This window comes from Palaemon carinicauda, chromosome 15 (genome assembly GCF_036898095.1).
Source record: "Palaemon carinicauda isolate YSFRI2023 chromosome 15, ASM3689809v2, whole genome shotgun sequence".
Lineage (NCBI taxonomy): Eukaryota > Metazoa > Arthropoda > Malacostraca > Decapoda > Palaemonidae > Palaemon > Palaemon carinicauda.
The window spans coordinates 76,743,463-76,762,808 of NC_090739.1; the positions used below are offsets into that span (position 1 = coordinate 76,743,463).

The window sequence follows — 19,346 nt, forward strand, 5'->3', positions numbered from 1 at the left end:
CTTGTGGCTGATTCCAGGATATTAGCGTTTGTCAGTTATCACTTCCAATAAGGACTCTGGCATACTTCTTTTCAAATTAGGAATGAGACCGACGCTGGTAGCCATAAATTCCTATTACTCTGAGGGGAAAACTTTTACGTCGGTTCAAGATTCAAGTCCTTATTCATCTGTTTTATTTCGCTTTAAATTGCACCAAGATCGAGTATTTAGAATTTGTTCTTAGACATACAGTATAGTAAGCTATGCAAGTTACTTTGAGTTGAGGTATTTTAATTATTTCTGGTTCACAACGTAAAATTCCGTCTCATTTTAAGATATCCGTCGTATCTTTCCTTCGAAATGCAATTGTTTTATTTTAATAACTTACACTGGTTAACTCACAACCTATGGTGAATATAATAATTTGTCATGTGACTATCTTGGGAAATAAAAGTCATCGATCGTGCAATGTGCTACAAAAGAACAGCACAAACCAGAGTAATGTTGAAAAAGAATAGTAATATTAATTGGTATACAGAGCTGAATAAATATGAAATCTGAACTATGAAAAAAATAACATAACACAACGTATGATGAATCATGACAAGAAAATTTATGACACACTTCGGAGTTATTGGAAATTCTTCTACTCGCCACGTAATGTTAGCCTACCTCAATTTTGTTTATTTTTAACAAATATAATTTATTCTTTGTAAAAGATAAAACTTCGTCGAAGAAAATTGGAACTTTCTCTGTGTCGAGTAAAAAGAATACAAATTAATTGTTGTACAAACGCTTCATTTCTTCTTATTCCTAAACTTCTCTTTATTTTAGAAATGACGGAAATTGAATTTTCATACAATTATACGATCATATATCTTCGAAGTAGCTATAATTAAGTTCGTCATTCCTGACTGAGATATCGTGCACCATTTAGTAAAACAATTATCCAAAAAAAGTTTCGTATATAAGCTACTTTTGGAGAGTGAGTTTACGATGTATTTATGTATATGTGTGTTTATTACAGCGCATGTTTTGCCGTTCCTGAAGCATTAAGTGGTATGTAGTTACAGATAATCCTTAATTTAATTACAACGTAGCCAATATAGGAAGCGAGACAGAGGCACTAATATATAAATGCTGACCTTATCAATAGGACAATAGTTCATTACATAAAAGAAGGTTAAAATGTGAGGGTTTTAGAATTGCCGGTAGTACTAAGCCATCCAGACAGATTGCCTGCTCTCTCTCTCTCTCTCTCTCTCTCTCTCTCTCTCTCTCTCTCTCTCTCTCTCTCTCTCTCTCTCAATATATATATGATGTTTAACCTTTATCAGATTTCGAATTAAACCTTTTATTTAATATTTTGAAATTAGTTTTTTTAGCGTTTACAAATACATTTGAAAATTACACCATTTTTTATTCAAGCATAAGGAAACCCAATCATGAGGGGCCATATTCCTGTCGCTTTTCTCACCCGAAAACGTGCTAGAGTAACCTTTCGCAAAGTTGACCGGAGATAGAGAAGAGCCGGCAATGTTTGCCACCGTTGCTTAGCAACGGCGTCTCTAACAAATTCATCCCTCCCACCTGTCGCACTTGAAGCCGCTAACGGTCGAGGGCGACCGAATTTCTTGGTAACTTTCGAAAAATTTTGAATCTCTCTGGACTTTCCGCTGTTTCGAGGATGGTTGCATTTCGTTATTATTATTGTTATTATTACTTGCTAAGCTACAGCCCTAGTTGGAAAAGCAGAATGCTATAAGTCCAAGGGCCCCAAAAAGGGAAAATAGCCCAATGAGGAAAGGAAACAAGGAAAAAAAATATTTCAAGAACAGTAACAACAATAAAATAAATAATTTCTACGTAAACTATAAAAACTTTAGCAAAACGAGAGGAAGAGAAATTAGATAGAATATTGTGCCCGAGTGTATTCTCAAGCAAGAGAACTCTAACCCAAGACAGTGGAAGACCATGGTACAGAGGCTATGGCACTACCCAATGGTCTGATTTTGGAGTGCCCTTCTCCTAGAAGAGCTGTTTACCATAACTAAAGAGTCTCTTCTACCCTTACTAAGAGGAAAGTGGCCACTGAACAATTACATTGCAGTAGTGAACCCCTTAGGTGAAGAAGAATTGTTTGGTAATCTCAGTGTTATCAGAGGACTATTCGGTGTAAGTGTAGGCAAAGGGAAAGTGAACCGTAACCAGAGAGAAAGATTCAACTTATTACTGTCTGGTCAGTCAAAGGACTCCATAACTCTCTAGTGATAGTATCTAACCGGGTACTTGGTGCCCGGGCCAACCTATTACCTATCACACTAAGATGTCCAATGATATATAGTTGTTACTTATATCAAAACTTTCGATCGTGCTCAGCTGTTATCTATTGATGGGCGGTCGAAATTCATTATCTAGATTTTCCGTTAATGGTCAGAACTTACGATAAGCTACTGGAGAAGTTTCCGAGTGTTCCAAAATGCCATAGTGAAACAATTTGACATTTTAGTAAAAGATAGATCATTCTTTACAGTTACCGATGCTATTCTCTGAAAGGAAATTAATTCTCTATGTAAATTATCTATATAGTTTTTATATATTCAATTTACGGTTGATTATCAACATACTGCTTAATATATATTTGCCGTTTTATTCATATGTATATCTACATGATATATTTGGTTATATACATTATTATCATAAATGCATGTGAAGTTCTTACTTTAAATAGGAATGAAAAAAAATCATAATAACGCATCTACTCTATCTTGGGAATAACGTACCTAAAGAGGAAATATATTAAATAAATCCATCTCTCTGGACCAGGATTTGGACCTATTTCTTTGATTCTATACAGAACTGGACAAATGAAATATGTTCCACACATATACTGTGTGTATATATATATATATATATATATATATATATATATATGTATATATATATATATATATATATATATATATATATATATATATACATACATACCTGTATATACTGTATATGTATATATATATATATATATATATATATATATATATATATATATATATATATATGTATATATATATATATATGTGTGTGTGTGTGTGTGTGTGTGTGTGTGTGTGTTTGTATGTGTGTATGTATGTATGTATGTATGTATGGTAATCAAAAGGAGATTGTGAAAAATTAAATATCGCTTTCTCTAAACAGAAGTGTAATTAATCAGATAGTTCTACCAGTGTTAACTTATGCATCAGAAACTTAGAGCCTTACTAAAGCCCTAGAACATAAGCTAGTTACAAGTTAAAGAGCTATGGAAAGAATAATGATAGAAACAACACTGAGACACACAATAGATTGACATTGAAAAAAAAGTATGGGTCCCTAAATATTGCAAAAGAAGTAGAAGAAGGAAAAGAAGACGATGGATTGACGAATTAAGAAAGTTTTGAAGGACACATCTGAGGCCTTTGTTTTTCAGTGGACTAGTAACGGCTGATGATGATGATGATATTATTATTATTATTATTATTATCATTATTATCATTATTATTATTATTATTATTATTATTATTATTATTAGCCAAGCCACAACCATAGTTGGAAAAGCAAGATGCTATAAGCACAAGGGCTCCAACAAGGAAAAATAGCCCAGTGAGGGATAGGAAATAAGGAAATAAATAAATGATGAGAACAAATTAACAAAAAATCATTCTAAAAACAGTAACAACGTAAAAACAGATATGTCATATATAAACTATAAAAAGACTTATGTCAGCCTGTTCAACATAAAAACATTTGCTGCAACTTTAAACTTTTGAAGTTCTACTGATTCAACTACCCGATTAGGAAGATCATTCCACAACTTAGTCACAGCTGGAATAAAACTTTTAGAATACTGTGTGGTATTGAGCCTCGTGATGGAGAAGGCCTGGCTATTAGAATTAACTGTCTGCCTAGTATTACGAACAGGAGGGAATTGGCCAGGAAGATCTGAATGTAGGGATGGTTAGAATTATGAAAAATCTTATGCAACATGCATAATGAACTAATCGAACGATGGTGCTAAAGATTAATATATAGATCAGGAATAAGAAATTTAATAGACCGTAAGTTTCTGTCCAACAAATTAAGATGAGAATCAGCAGCTGAAGACCAAACAGGAGAACAATACTCTAACAAGATAGAATGAGAGAATTAAAACACTTCTTCAGAAAAGATTGATCATAGAAAATCTTGAAAGACTTTCTCAATAAGCCATTTTTTGTGCAATTGAAGAAGACACAGACCTAACGTGTTTCTCAAAAGTAAATTTTCTGTCGAGAACCACACCTAGAATTTTAAAAGTCATAAAAAGTTAAAGAAACATTATCAATACTGAGATCCGGATGTTGAGGAGCCACTGTCCTTGACCTACTTACAATCATACTATGAGTTTTGTTAGGATTCAACTTCATACTCCATAATTTGCACCATGCACTAATTTTAGCTAGATCTCTATTAAGGGATTCAGCAACCCCAGACCTAAATTCCGGGGATGGAATTGATGCAAAGAGAGTAGCATCATCTGCTTATGCAACAAGCTTGTTTCCTAGGCCAAACAACATGGCATGTGTATATAGTATGAAAAGTAATGGGCCAAGAACACTACCCTGAGGAACACCAGATATCACATTCCCATACCCACTATGCTGCCCATCAACAACAACTCTTTGAGATCTATTACTTGAAAAATCAATAATGATGCTAAGAAACGACCCACCCACTCCCAACTGTTTGAGTTTGAAAACAAGGGCCTCATGATTAACACGGCGAAAGGCAGCACTAAAATCAAAGCCAATCATACGAACTTCCTGGCCACAATCAAGGGATTTCTGTACAGCATTGAGATTGTAAGAAAGACATCATATACTCCCAGGCCTTTACGAAAACCAAATTGCAAACTAGAGAATAGATGATTACCCTCAGCAAACCTATTAAGACGTTTTGCTAGAAGACGTTCAAAATCTTTAGATAATATGGGAGTTATAGAAATTGGGCAGTAATCAGTTTGACTTAAGCTACCACAAACACATTTACATAGAGGAGTAACATTACCAATTCTCCAACTAGTGCTAAAAGCTCCTCTTCTTGCTAACTTGCGCAAAATAACAGATAGCTATGGAGCTAAGAAATCTGCAGTTTTTTTAAAAACAAAGGAAATCCATAAGCATCAAGGTCCATCAACAGAGCTTTAATTTCTCGAGATCGAAAAGCTAAACTAGTTAGTTTAGCCTCAACAAAACAGGAATGAGGAAGATCAATTTTTTTATTACCCTGTTTACTGTCAAAAACATCACCAAAAGGGTTGCCTTTTCCTTTGGACAGTGAGTGACTGAGCTATCTGGTCTAAGTAAAGGAGGAACTGTTGCATCTACACCAAAGAGTACAGATTTAAGGGTAGACCACCATTTATGTTCCTTAGTTGTACCAGAAAGGGTTTCCTTTATGGTTAAATTGTATTCCTTTTCAGTTGAAGAATAAACTCTCTGAGCAAAAGCTCTAAGCTGAGTATAGTTATTCCAGGTCAAATATATATATATATATATATATATATATATATATATATATATATATATATATATATATATATATATATGTATATGTATATGTATATATATATATATATATATATATATATATATATATATATATATATATATGTGTGTGTATATATGTATATATATATATATATATATACATATATATATATATATATATATATATATATATATATATATATATATATATATATATATATATATATATGTGTGTGTATATATGTATATATATATATATATATATATATATATGTATGTATGTATATATGTATATGTATACATACATATATATATATATATATATATATATATATATATATATATATATATATATATATATATACTGAATAACTTACGTTACTGCGAGAAAAAATAAATCATTGTAAATTTAATCTTTTGCCTCCCCTTTCGTTCTTCTCAAGAAGTTTGAAAATGCCTTGAAGTGAATTTGAAAACTCTTCCATTGCTTATGAGGCCCTTGTTTTCAAACTCAAACATTTCGGAGTGGGTGGGTCGTTTCTTAGCATCATTGTTGATTTTTCAAGTAATAGATCTCTAAGAATTGTTGTTGATGGGTAGCATAGTGGGTATAGGAATGTGATATCTGGTGTTCCTCAGGGTAGTGTTCTTGGCCCATTACTTTTCATGTATTACGTACATTTCTTCAGGGTACAGAGTGAATTAGAAAATAAAATAATACAAATAAGATACCTAACAAAACTTAAATTAAAGCAACAAACAAGCAAAATATCTTCAATATGATTAAGTAATTAATAGTTGTTAAAAATAAATAAACAATTGTTCATGTAATAAAAACATTGTTGTAAGATAAATGATTAAATCTGCTTTCATTAAATATTTTGATAATCAAATGTTATATCTCAGCTCTGGTCTTTTTAAACTAGACACATCTTATTAATGAAATTGTAAGGAAGTATAATGTAAACATTTAGTTCAATAATTGTTACGTTACTAGCATTTTATTATATAACGACAATTGTTTATTTATTTCTAACGGCTATTAATTACTTAAGCATATTGATGATGTTTGCTTGTTTGTGGCTTTAATTTCAGTTTTGTATCATTTTATTTTCTAATTCACTTTGTACCCCGAAGAAGTGTACGTAATACACGAAAGCGCTTGGTACCTGGTCTTTCACTTTCCTGTTTCCTGTGGATTGTACGCTTTAATATCTGTCACGTGGAGTTTTGTGATTGATTTATAAATATCTTGTGATCCATATGTGTAGCACTGTATATGTATTATTTAATTAATTTAGTTTGGTGGCGTTACTAACTGTTCTTTAGAAATGAGCATCATCATTTTCACCCCGACCCCACCAAAAAAAAAAAAAAGTAACGCTTGCCATTACTGTAGTTTTAAAGTAGTCTATCTTGCTAATATTATGTAACTACTATTGTTTCCAGAGGCCGTGTAATAGTGTTTTTTTTTAAATAACTCCTAAAATAACTGATGGATTTCCATGATATCAAAGCAGGGAGCGCTTCATACAATGGCCTAATTTTGGGAAATACTGTGCGTTGCCAATTACGTTTCATTAACTTTTTTACTTAAGAAAATGAGGCTAAAGCCAGTCTTAGCCACCCACACATTCGCAAAAGTGATGACGTCCCTCACTGACGTTGTTATGACGTTTCTTCCCCTGTACCTCCCATCCCCCGAATTGCTAAACGACTGTTTAACTCCATAGATAATTGTCATATAACCTACCCCAAGCAATACGAAATTCTTTGTCAGTAAAAGTTCAGCATACCTGGTAATGTGATTCGTAACTTTAGACTTTACCTAAACACAAGACCAACGTTTTATATCTTACCCACTCACTTATATTGAAGATCAAGAATGAGACTTATGACAGGAGACGAAAGAAGCCATGCTAACCTTACACTTCGCACTTCAAGCGAGTGTTGGTAAAGCAATAGAAATATAGTTTTCTTTAGGTTAAGCCGTAGGACTCATTCTTCCATACAACACAGGTTACTCGATACATCAATTGCCAGGAAGAAAATGACATAGAGCATTGTTTGATATAATTTATCATATCAATTTCACCAGAGAGGGTAGCTTGAATTCCTTAAAAGGTAGACTTCTAAAAGATGTTTCATATAAGGGCATTGACATCGGCCATTTGATAAATTTTGAAATCATATATATATATATATATATATATATATATATATATATATATATATATATATATATATATATATATATATATATATATATATATATGTGTGTGTGTGTGTGTGTGTGTGTGTGTGTGTGTGTGTGTGTGTGTGTGTGTGTGTATGTGTTCATACATACATAAGATTTATTATATTTCAACCTATAGTTTTATATATTTATTTACGTTATAAGTACCAGTACCTATTTTTGTTACTTAAAGGGTATGTGACAAATATCATTGCAACTTTGTCACTGGAATTATACCAGACTTCAATTAATGAACCAATCAACCTTACTTTGAGAAATCCATTAACATTGTCTACATGCTAAGCTGATATACTCGTATCAAAGTATTCATTAGCTTTGCTTTTCCAAAATAATGTTATCACCAATTGCTGGAAACCATAGATTTATGAGGGATGAAAAAAAACAACAACAAATGGACACATACATTTTACTCATCATCACTCTCAAGGAAAAAAATTGTTTTCTATTTCTACTAATGTTTTTATTTTATTTTTTTATTTCATTTTATTTTTTAGTCGCAAATCTAAAATTTGTAGGAGTCCGAGTAGAATATCTCTCAGTGCGATTCCACACCCCTGTTTTAAACCTCTTCTATTATGCTTGATAATTTGTGTTAACCATCTAATCATTATCTACCACCCTAAAACATTTTATTGCTCCTCCGGCTCATTTTATATGTGCAGCACATAGTCTTTTCTAACAGGGATTTACTCGGTAGCCTAATAACAAAGGGAATGAAGGAAAGAAGGCAAGAAGGAAGGGGGGGGGGAGTACTAGGATAACCATAGGTGTAAACACCGAAGGAGGGTTGGGGGAACCTCTGCGTCACAGTTACGTGATTAAGTAACACTTCTTCGAAACGCTCTGAAGGAAGGGAGGAAGTTCCTCTTTTTTCTAAGAGTAAACGGGTTAATTAAGCACATCTGTCAATTCATTGTACCACCAAAAATTAGGCCAATGTTTGAAACATTCATTGCTGTAGTTTCATGGAAATTCATAAGCCGGTTTGTTAGATATTTGGGAAAAACACTAATACACGGCCTCTGGAAACGATAGTAGATCATCCATCTGTAGGAATCTGTTGATTTTTTAATTGTCCCGTTATTATCAACTACTATGAGATTCAGGGCCTCTGTAACACGGTTTTTTGGACTTTGCTCCTTATCAATGCATCGGATATAGCTGAAAGTTGACGTATGTATATTTTACAACCACACACAAATTTTGTCAGCATTATCAATAACCTAAACCCGATAGTTTTAATTTTTATAGAGTAAAAATTATCTAGCCGACGTCATGGCCCGTGATAACGAGCCAAGAGTCGAAAACATTCATTATGTAAGCAATGTAAACACCTTTTGACAAAATTTTGCCCCGCCCATCCACCAGACACCCATTCACCTTGTTCCATCGCCTCTGAAACCCATAAAGTCAAGAATGGCTAACAGGATTTGGAATTGCCCCGTGGTTGCAAAACTGCATTTGTCTTACGACTTGCAACTTTATACAGTCAAGAGAAAGCCCGTGGCCATATTTACTATAGCCTGAATAGGTAATTATTCAGTTTCTAGTTTAAATCCAATGTTTATGGTCTGATTTGCATTTAGCGTAACATGATTATAATACTTCTAATGTCATTCAGGCTTTTGACCATTTCCATTAGCTATCCACTATGCCACCAAGAGAGAGAGAGAAAAAGAGAGATTGTATGTAAACAGTCTTTATATAACTATTTTTGTTAAAATAAGAATTTTGTGCTAAACTCTCCATCAGACCAACGGATCATCCGATATAATTTTTCTTCTTCTTCTTAGGCCGTACGACCGTGTTGGCTATGTTTTGGGCATGACTGCATTTTGTAAATAAATCATGAATAGTTTTAGGAGTTTTATTTGTACATCTAATGGGAATTTATAGAGGTAAAGTGAACATAATTCATTTATCCTTTAAAATAATTACTACATGTAGCAAAACAAATAGTAGTAAAGATGATAATGCAATGAAGGAATGATACCATACTTTATCTTTAGCTTCAACATCGGCAATAACATACCCAGTTACCATAATTTGTCTGCTTAATGAAATAACCTATCATCTAATGTTAAACTTAATTTCTGAGGAGGCCAGGGCTTATTGCACAGTGAAAAAAAACATGACAAAGACTTTATGAATGGCGGAACGATACATAAATGTGGGTGGGGTGTCGGTGCTAGCGTAGTAATACTACTGTAGCAGTAGTGCGGCAACAGTAGTACAGGTATACATGAATTAAACGTTTAGGCCAACTACTGGGATCCTTGAGGATCATTTAGCACTTCTTACAACTACTCGAGAAATGAGTTTTTATAGCCAGAATTTAAATTTTCTGATCCAACAATGCCCATGATAGCCTTCAGTGTTATCCTGAATTATAACAAGGCCAAAGTGGGTGGAGCCTCATGAAGTCATCATTCTGACGATAATTATTGGTGAAGATTTAAAGCCAAAATACGGTACCGGCTATTTTTTTTTTTATACAGTAAATAGGTAGGTAGATAGACAATAAATAAAAATTGCTTGACCTTGGATATAGCAGTTATCAAATCAAGCTTGTCTACTACGTTTTTGAAAATTACCAACTATTCCCTACACCTTGTCAATCTGCTTGTGACCTATAAAGTTGACTGTAATTTCTTAGGAAACTTATTTTGGGAGTTAGACTAATAATCGAAGTGTTTTTGTATTTATTAACATATTTTGTTGGTTTGTTCATAATGACAATTATCAGTGAAGAGGTTTCAGAGTTCATAAAGGTGTACTGCTTTGCTTTTATTTAAACTTTTGTGTCATTGTTGGCAGAGGTATAGCCTTCGTTACGTATAGTCAATCATCGATCGAGAAAGAGGGAAGAAATGCCGTCATAAGTTACGTAATTAGTGCGTTCGAAACCTTTTCTCTGAATAAGTTGGCCCGTCTTCAAAAAACGTCACTTTTACATTATAAGTACCAAATTTATTCAACCTACGTAATGCAGAATATAATCAAAATTTATGTGTAGATATAATGTGCATTCTGAATAAGCGTTACATTTATGAAATTCATAGATAAAAAATTATTGCGAAAAAACCGTGTTACAGAGGCCCTGAATCTCATAGTAGTAGTCTTTCCCGCCCGGTAACGCTCGTTTTCAACAATCAGGACTTGTGTCCTCCAAGAAGAAATATTTTCTTATGCAATCCTTTTAAAGTATCCGTGAATTAAGTAACGGGATTTGAGAATAGTAATAGTGTCTATTCTAAAGGAATTGCAAACTGTAAGTTTTATGGATAGATGATTATTTGAATAGCTTCTATTTGCCACCAATATTTAACTGATAGTGTTGAAAGTCGGACCATAAAGTCTTGGGTAAGAATGGTATAATGATGCAATGGAGTAATACAGATGTCATGTCTTGCTTTATCTCTTACCCCGTAGGTTAAGTGATAGAGAGGCTACTGAAACATTTTAGTTGCAGAGTCTACTCTCATATTATTCTAAGCATTCTTGTTGGAGTTAAAAGATTCTGAAGTTTCTGTATCAATAACAGTAGTAACTTCAACGTCACCGATCGGAACTTAGTATTGCCTTCTTTCGAAATCTCACAAAAGCAGAGGATATGGCAATAATGTAAAAGATTAAGTAGATACAGACATGGGCTTCATAACTATTAGGAACATTGACAAAGCGCCCCATTTTCACTCTATCTATGACATATTATTCAGGAAGTACACGGGTTCAAGCACAATTGTCAAACAGGCTACGAGTTTGACAAGGATTTTTTTTTTTTTTTTGAGCAATATCAAGAGCACTGACTTGATCAATAGCCTTAATTGGAGCTATAGTGTTATTTTCCGATAACCACTGCCTAATACTTGGAGATAACAAATCATTGGCATAGTTATCCCTTACATAATCATACTAATTACGTGAATCTCTAGCAGCTTCAAAATCTAAATCTTGCTGAGCTGTAAATGTTCTTATGATCTTCTATACAGTAGTCTCTACTTGGTGCTACTATAGCGTGAGGTCTACCGCCATATGTCGCCTACCCAGGTGGAGGGTGAGGTCTACCGCATGACCAGCGTCCCAGAGCATGTGAACTGCCCAAATCCATAAAAAACGTGACCTGTCCACGTGACCTGCCCATATAAAAGGAAGTAAATGGAGCTCCTAAATCAGTTTTTTTCCCTCGGTCTAAAAGAGATATCAATTGAGCGATCGTGGTTGGATGCTAGAACGATGATTCTGAAGAGAATGCGAGGTGTTGGTCGTCAACTGATCCAATCTCATCTTGATCATTTTTGCTGGAAGATGACGAGAAAAAATTCCAATGATCTATTTGTGTCATTCTTAGAAGATGTACGAAGTGCGCATCGCTAGACTAAATGTATGGAAATATATGATAATCCGTTTGATGTACGATGAGTGTATCGCTAGAATAAATGTATGGACATATATGATAACGTGTTTGATGTACGAAGAGTGTATCGCTAGAATAAATGTATGGAAATATATAACATGTGTATTTTTACCTTTATTCCTTTTTTTCAATTATCTATTTAAGTAATTTCTAAGATATGTTTAATTTAAGTGTTTATTGCTTCAACAAATGTATAAAATGTGTTTATCTATGAGGGACGAATAAACGGAATAATTCAGCAGTAGACCTCACGCTATAGTACTAACGGGAGGTAGAGCTCACACTATAGTGTGGTAGACCTCACGCTATAGTAGCACCCTCTACTTTCTGTCCGCAAGTAGTTAGCAATTGTCTCACAGACATCTTATTTTTAAGCTTGGTGTAAAGATATTTGAAAAGACTTATAGGAGCTGAATTATAGGTGGCGTATTATGCCATATACTCATGTGCAACAATAGACACAAGGTTAATAATTGTATGCAACAGGTTCGCATCATGAGATTGATGCTTCATTGGACTAGCAAAACAAATTCATAACCTATAATAATAAAATAATAATAACAATGTTTCAACAAATTTGAGAAATCCTGCGAACTTTCAAGTTCTAGGGGAAATTATTATTATTATTATTATTATTATTATTATTATTATTATTATTATTATTATCAGCTAAGCTACAACCCTTGTTGGAAAAGCAGGATGTTATAAGCCCAAGGGCTCCAACAAGGAAAATAGCCCAGTGAGGAAAGGAAATACGAAAACAAATATACTACATGCGAAGCAACGAATAATGAATATAAAATGTCTTCTGGTCGGTAACCACGTTAAAATAGATCTGGCATACATATAAACTATGAAGAGAGATTTATGTTAGCCTGTTCAACATAAAAACATTCAACTGCCTGATTGCGAAGCTTATTCCACTGTCTAATTACAGCTGGAATAAAACTTCTTGAATATAATGTAATATTTTGTCTTATGCTGGAAAACTGCCCACTGTTAGGATTAACTGCATACCTAGTATATACTACGAACAGGATGGTAGCCTACAGTTTTGTAAATAAACAGAGTATGATAAAATCTGTTGAAATAAAGTTGATGTGCACGATACGGTATTCCTTGATAAAAGTTAAAATGTTCTCGGCAAACTGGGACTCGCCACTCGAGGTATGGGATTGGTTCTAGGTTTACAAACTAGAGTACAGTGGTATCAAAGACGTTATTTTGTGACCACTCCAAGAGTACTATCCAACAGTGCTATAAGTGACTCGGCTTTATAGAAGCCATATACAAATGTAAAGATGTTGAAATATTGATGGTATGTTTGTGAAATTTTGGAGAATATGGCACCTCTTGAACTGGCACTTTGGCGATAAATTGGTTAATTAAACATGGCATCATATGCCACATGCTATTGGGAAACTGCCAGTTGCTGGCCTAGACATTGTCCTTCACTTGTAGCCTACAAAGAAATATATTGAAGACAATTATGCACCCGATAGCCTATGTCTGTAAAATTAATTTAAAACGACATTATTATTAATTAGGAATATGTTAACTGTTTTCGAGTCTTTCATACAACTTGTAGCATAGGACTCATTATACTGCCATTTGGCAACTGTATTTCAAGTCACATGACAAAAACATGAATCTACAACACACGGAAATTCTCCTCCACTTATCCCTATTTTAAGCTAAAGTGAAGATATTCTGAGATCTTATAAGAATGGTGCTTCCAAATTAATTTACAAAATGTTGAATTCGTGTTACGCATAATATATTTTGGTCACTTCAAGATTAGAATGCATGGCTATGCAATCGAAAATTTTTATTCATCATCATCATTATTAAGATCCAGAGTTATCATAATTTCGTCATCTTTTTAATTTCTACTTCATAAACTAGGATAAGTTTAAACGTCTATTGCAGTTATTAGAATGATAATTATTGTTACTTTCAAGTCCTCACTCCTCAGGCACAATTCCAAGAAGATCACAAGGTAAACAATGGGCGTCTCGGCTCGTTGGTGGGAAGTGAAAAGTAGTAGTAGACTGTGGAAGTAAATTATGAATTCATATTATTTGTGTTGACTTAGCAAACGGTTGAATCAATTAATTTGGTTTAATGGGAATACGATGAATAATTTACTATAAAGTGACATTTTCTCAGTTTGTCATAACCTCGTTTTGGCTGCCGAACATTTTCTAAATTCTTCTGGTTTTAGTTTACTGGAGTAACTGGACATGCATAATGTGGACCTAGGTTACTTGGCCGAGGTTAGTCATTGTCATGCTAGAGGTTACGTGTTATATATGTATCCGGTCAACTGACATATCTGTTAACAGGCATCCTATTTAACTTCATTTATCCAAGGGAAAACTACCGTATAGGATAATCGAGAACCACAAGAAGTATGTAACAGACGTGTGCAACGAATTATTCCTCGTAGCTTATTGTAGTTTACGGTAAGTTTTACTGCTTTATTTTACCTTGTAACAATTTTCTCCAAACTATGTTAACCAGAATATTTCAATAAATTATTACTGGTACATTCATTTATCTCTCATAACCTTTAATATCAAGGTAATAATAACCTAGATAATCTGTATAATTGATAATTAACCCCGAAATACTAGCCCAAGGGGTTAACGCGCATGGCGAAACCGGTTCCGCATACCAGATCATAGGAGCAATGAGAGAATGTTTAATCACGAAGAAAGCAAGCATACGGCAGAGCAAAACCCAATAGATCGTTAGCTCAATTAAGTAAGGAGGTATTAGTTATACAATGAACATTGTCACGAACGACTCCATAGAAAATTTTGTATTATTTTACTGTATTTCAGGGCAATATAACCTAGGAAAAAACTACTTTTTTCTATAGAAAAAATTCCCAGAATTTGTAATATAGTAAAACTTTACCGAAAATTTGATGGAAAGTCACATTTTCTATAGGTCTAGAAGTCCTGGCATACAAAAGTTCCATTGTTTTGACCGTCTTTTAGTACTATTACTTGGTTTAGTCTATGGTGACTTTTTATTATGATGCCTGGATTTTATGATGATGATTGGCATAAACAAAGTTTAAAAAGTTCATTGTTCCCATACTAGCAAACCTTCCGTTATTTATATGTATATTCTTTCAGCGGCAGCAGGAGGTAGCCATTAGACTTTAAATGCGAGGTAGCAAGCCTGCCTAATCGCTTTGCGGGTGACGGGGGGTACCCAGCCGCCTCTATATACAGTATACTCTCACAGCTGTGAGAGACGTCACTTTTTCTTTTGGCTCAGTAGAGATTGGACGTGTCCGCTCTCCTCATGACTGTCATTGGATCTTTTGATTTTTGCTTTCTCTTTTCAGGTGTGCATATCCTCCTTCTGCGATTGTGCATATCTTCCTTCTGCGATCGCCTTCATCATGCGAACGTGTCCAGGGCGAAAGGGTGCCGCATGCGGGACCTTCATGTCGTCGTTGGAGAACGACCCGTACTCTCTGTGTCCTATGTGTCGAGGGCATCGTTGCGAACAGGGCTCGCCCTGCTTAGAGTGTAAGGAGTGGTCTGCCTCCAAATGGGAGAAGTTTGGAAGGCGCAGGAAGAAGTAATCTCAGTGCGATCGTTCTCTCTCTGGGGCGAGCGGGACACGTTCCTTTTTTTCTCGCACCCCTAAATCTCTCTCAAAAGCTTCTTCTCGCGCGCGCTCTCATGAGGGACGAGCGAGCAGTAGCACAGATCGCTCATCTTCTAGGCAACCCTAGGGTACTGTGTGGGTTGTTGCTTCCCATAGAGGAGCACCTTCTTCAGCCGCTGGCGAGCCTTTTTCCCTTGCAGATTTGTTTCGGGTGTGGTCGTCCTTAGGGATTTCAGGACCCCCTTCGAAGGAGGAGGTGCAGCGCCTTCTTCAGCGTAATGCCATGAGGGAACCTTCTCCGGAGCTATCGACATCTCGCGCTCTGGAATTGTGCCAGGTCCATCTATCGCCTTCCCCTGGTCCTTCTACACTTGTACGAGGTGATCGTTCGCGTTCGCCTCTCCAACGACCCCCCGCTGACGACAACCCTCACTCCATCCTGGGACCTCGTCGTCCCTCGACCCTCTGTTTCTTCCTACAGGAACCCTCAGGTTGCAGGTGATGATCTTCCGGGGATCAGCGTGCCTTCCATCCGCAGCGCTAAGGGATGAGCATCGTCATCGTTTCGCCCTTCTGGAACTTCTCCTGATCGTCGTTTGCGAAGATCGTAATGATCGTAGATCATCAGGATTAGAGCGTTCTTCACCTAGAAGATGCTCACACTCTAGGGCTTCGCGCTTACAAGACCGTAGGTCTCAATGCTGTCCTAGGAGTCTCACGATCGCGTTCTTCACAATCACGAGACAGGTCTAGATGCTCGCGTTATAGATCGTCCCAATTTAGTTCACGAGGACAGTACTCACATTCTAGATCGGTAGATCACGAGGACGGTACGTGCGCTCGCGAGGACAGTACTCGCGCTCGTGAGGACGACGCTCACGATCACGAGGGCAGCGTTGGCGCTTGCAAGGATATCATTCATGAGAACGACGTTCTCATTCACGAGGTCGACGCTCATGTTTGCGAGATAGGTATTCGTGACGTTCATGCCGTTCTCGAACGAGAGCTAGACGCTCGCGTTCACGAACATCACGATCACGAACCGCGCCTTTGCGATCAAAGTGTAGACTGTCCGCGTCTAGAGGTAGTGGTAGGCGTACGCGCAGTCCATCAGTGCATAGCCCCTCAACCAGACCTTCCAAACGACCTCAGACCAAATCTGATGATGAGCTTGACTACTCCTTGGTCAGGCATCCAACTAAACCCTCAGTGCCTTTCACAACTTGAGGAGTCTTAGCTAAGCGCTCACCTATGCGACGCTTGGAGAAGCGTCCCAATGCGGCGCGTTCTCCCTCGAGAGTAGTCCCTACTCGGAGGCCTCCTCTGCCGACTTCGTCGGACGTAGGTGCTCCTCTGGGGCAGCAGGAAGGAGTAAAAGCTTCCTCTTCCTCTGTGGCTCCTATTGCGAGCACTTCTGCTCGCGAAACGTATACGCTGGCGTGTGAAGTTTGCGAGTTTGCGCATGAATCTTGCGATTTCACGAGAAAATCAGCGAACTTCGCGAGCAATTCACGAGTAGATGTTTCGGGATTGTGAGCAAGTACGGATCCAACACCTTGCCCTTCTGCCTCTTCCACCTCAAGCGTAAGACCAACACCCTTCCCAGTAGGGTTTAAGGAGCTGCCGAATAAGTTCCTATTTGTCCAGACCTTCCTCCACATCCAAAGGAACAAATTCCTCTGCCTCAGAGGTTATCTCCTCCGTCAACTGGGCATCCTGCTAGGGTTTCTCCCAGAAGACACTCGTCTAAGGACCTCCAAGGTAGACAGAGCTTCCTCCATGGGCATCGACCTTCATGGCCGATATGTTGAAGGCTCTGAAATTGTATTCGGGAAGGAACCCTCTTGGTTTGACGCCCTAGTCAAGGCAGTGCGTCAGTCCATTACTAAGGTAATTCTTCCTGTGCAGTTAGTTACCAGCACGCTGAGGATTCGTTTGAAGAAGTCAGCTCCTCCATCTACAGCCTCTCCTCTGTCTAACCCCTGATGTGTGTCAGTGGTGCCATCTCAATGGAGCCCCCTTTCTATAAGATGATCATCTCACCTCTCAAGAGGAAGTGAGAAACTGGAGTCCGGTGCGGAAGGCCAACAGGATCTTTCACAGGTACAGTTGACTCCGGTCATGACGACCAAGCAGAAGAGGAGGATGGTACAGTACATCCAACTCCTCCTCGTGGGGGTCCAACTTTACATCGTCGCCTAATCCGAGGTTCTTAGTCACCGAGAGAGATATTGTTGGCGGAATCATTTTGCCTCTCTCCAATCGAGTTGGTTCCGCGGAACTACGCCCAGCTTTGAAACCATTCCACTTGGACTTAGTTCCCTCCTGACGACTTCGACCCACCCTGGGCTCCTATGGGTGAGAGCTCGTGGGTGGAAGAGGACTACTACAGTGATGAGTATTTCCTTGAGCCTGCAAGTCTTAAGGTAACAGGGAGAGCAGAGGGAGTTGGAGCGTTCCTTCTCGTAGGTCTTGTCCTGTGTGAGGGCCCTTAATGGGTTGTCAGATCCAGCGATGGCCCCGCAGGAGAGCAAAGACACAGTCCGTGACCATGTCTACGAGACTCGGAGATCTCCCAAGGCCAGTGAAGCTTTGCCCTGGTCTAAGGGGTTGACGGGTGCCCGACAGAAGGTGTTCTCCCAGATTGCTGGCTCCATCTCCCTCCAATTGGGATTATCCTGGAAGCTTCTTCTGCTGCCATTTGTGCAGAAAAGTAGGTACACTATTATGAGGTCTCCAGTGAGCCCCTTCTGGTCATTTCTCCTGACCACTCTACAGAGGCTCTAACTAGAGGAGTCTCCTTCGAGAGACTCTCCGGACTCTCCGTCTCTTTCTCTGCGTTGGAGATCCTTAACCAGTAGAAAGTCACGAAGTATGCCATGCAGGCTACCTCATGGCTGGATCTCTGGTTGGGATCTGTGGGATGCCTCATCAGGACTGGTCTAAGACCTTCCTATTATCGGGAACTCGAAGCATTGAGTTCCTTTCCCACCAGGTATTGCCCGTGGGCAAACACGATCCTTCGGCGAAGGGACTCGGTAATAGAAAGGTTCCACCAACAGTCCCCGCACGCAGAGTTAACGAGACTGAGACGGCAGAATCCTCAGGTCCTCAGGATAAAAGAAGAGGCAAAACCCTTCCTCACATGGGAGATTCTACCGGCTTGACGTTGGTTGATCCTCGTAGGCCATTTAACCTCTCTGATCTGGCTAGTTCGCAACAACCATCTTAGGACAAGATCCCTACAGTGGCAGTTGAAAACATTGTAGAATCAACACTCGGATTCCCTAGACACACTGATCCACATATTACAGATCCAAGTGACGGATCTTCTTTGGTGGGTGGCAGAGGACAACCTCTGCAAAGGCCAAGATCTCCTAGTTCCCCCTCCGGACTTGATGCTCTTCACAGACACTTCAAAGGAGGGTTGAAGAGCTCTCTTACTACAACACGGTTTCGGTTCTATGATCCGAGTCCGAAAGGTATAAACACAAAAATC

The 19,346-nt window shown here is 37.4% G+C and overlaps 1 protein-coding gene across 2 annotated transcripts in view; it reads left to right on the forward strand.

Moving 5' to 3' along the window:
* The first annotated feature begins 14,192 nt into the window (after positions 1 to 14,192).
* The window catches only part of LOC137654679 (high affinity copper uptake protein 1-like), a 206,114-nt gene continuing 200,960 nt past the window's right edge, over positions 14,193 to 19,346 (forward strand). Inside the window, exon 1 of one of the 2 annotated variants that reach the window (XM_068388545.1) lies at positions 14,193 to 14,216. The gene's annotated coding sequence lies outside the window, so the exon portion shown is untranslated. The other variant, XM_068388542.1, reaches the window with a different exon arrangement.